A 2,182-nucleotide genomic window follows, 5' to 3' on the forward strand; every position below is an offset into this window, starting at 1 on the left:
GCCACCGCAGCCTCAACCTGCTGGGCTCCGGCGATCCTTCCGCCTCAGCCTTCCAAGTAGCTGGAACTGCAGGCGCACGCTACCACGCCTGGCTATTTATTTATTTATTTATTCATTTATTTATTTATTGTAGAGATGAAGTCTCGCCAAGTGGCCCAAGCGGGTCTCGAACCCACGGGCTCAGGCAATTCACTCACCTTGTCCTCCCAAAGCGCGGGATTACAGGCTGAGCCACCAAGCCCGGCTGGTTTTTTTTTTTTTTTTTTTTTGAAGGAATGAAGTCTATGTTGCCTAGGTTGGTCTATCTTGAACTCCTGGGCTCAAGCAATTCTCTTACCTTGGTCTTCCAAAATATTGGGATTACAGGCATGAGCCACCACACTCAGCATAGGCTATCTTTTCAAGGTTATTTGTATAACAAACACTCTGGAAAGATAGAGCTGAGCCCTCCCCTCAGAACAAAGAGATTTGTTTATATTTCTCTAATAAAGACAAGGTCTCCCTCCAGGACAAAGTTCAGGCTGGTTCATTGCCCATTATAAAGGATTCAAGTTCTCTGAGCTCTTATAATGCAACCTCCTGCACTGTAGATATCACCAAGTACTCTTCTTCCAGCCTTCTGAGAACTGAGTCAAGAGAAATCAACATCAACATGGAGCTTGCTGTATCATATGTAATAAAGTTCATAATCTTTGATCCTGGTATCTCATGTCTTCTGCCAGCATCCATGAAACTGTGGTGAATTATGGAATCTCATGTCTTCTGCCAGCATCCATGAAACTGTGGTGAATTAGCTTGTTAGTTTGTAGGTAGGATAAAAATCTAATACCCAACACAGCTATACATTTGGAATAAAAAGAAGTGAGCTGTCTGACTCACCCTTTACACAAAAAAATCTACTACATTTGAATTAAGAAGCTAACTGCGCCAGACTCGGTGGCTCAGCCTGTAATCCCGCACTTTGGGAGGCCGAGGCAAGCGGATTGCCTGAGCCCGCGGGTTCGAGACCCACCCGGGCAACTTCGCGAGACCTCATCTCTACAATAAACCAAAAAAAGTAGCCAGGCGTGGTAGCGTGCACTTGTAGTTCCAGCTACTGGAAGGCTGAGGCGGAAGGATCGCCAGAGCCCAGCAGGTGGAGGCTGCGGTGGCCGGGAGCGGCCACTGCACTCCAGTCTGGGTGACAGAGAGACTCCAATTCAAAAAAAAAGAAAGAAACTAACTGCAAATGGCAAAAATTTAATTTTTAGAAAAAACAAATTATCTAGGTGAAATGGCATGCACCTGTAGCCCCAACTACTCAGAAGGCTGAGATGGAAGGATCATCTCAGAAAAGTAAAAGATTTATTGACCAAAACTGGGCTCAGTGGCTCAGCCTATAATCCAGCGCTTTGGGAGGCCGAGGTGAGTGGATTGCCTGAGCCCACGGGTTCGAGACCTGCCTAGGCAACTTGGCGAGACCTCATCTCTACAATAAATCAAAAAATTAGCCGGGCGTGGTAGTGCGCGCCTGTAGTTCCAGTTACATGGAAGGCTGAGGTGGAAGGACCGCCAGAGCCCAGCAGATGGAGGAGGCAGTGGCCGGGAGCAGCCACTGAACTCCAGTCTGGGCGACAGAGTGAGACTCCAACAACAACAACAAAAAAGATTTATTGACCAAAACACAAAATAAAGAAAATAATTGGGCCAGGCATGGTGGTCACGCCTATAATCCCAGCACTTTGAGCGTTTGGGGTGAGAGGATTGCCAAGCTCACAGGTTCGAGACCAGCCTGGGCAACTTGGCAAGACCTCATCTCTATAATCAATCAAAAAATTAGGCGGGCATAGTGGCACATGCCTGTAGTTCCAGCTACTTGGAAGGCTGAGGCAGGAGGATCAACTGAGTCCAGCAGGTCAACACTGTGGTGGCCATGAGCATGCCATTCACTCCAGCCTGGGTGACAGAGTGAAACTCCAACTCAATTTTTTAAAAAAACTGTTCTCACTGGGCATGGTAACTCACATCTGTAATCCCAGCACTTTGGGAGACTGAGGCAAGAGGATTGCGTGAATCCAGGGGTTTGAGAACAGCCTGGGCAACTTGGCAAGACCTCATCTCTACAATCAATTAAAAATTTAGCCAGAGCTGGGCTTGGTGGCTCAGCCTGTAATCCCGCGCCTTTGGGAGGCTGAGGTGAGTG

This window comes from Carlito syrichta, unplaced genomic scaffold (genome assembly GCF_000164805.1).
Source record: "Carlito syrichta isolate Samal-C Ts95f unplaced genomic scaffold, Tarsius_syrichta-2.0.1 Scaffold303278, whole genome shotgun sequence".
Lineage (NCBI taxonomy): Eukaryota > Metazoa > Chordata > Mammalia > Primates > Tarsiidae > Carlito > Carlito syrichta.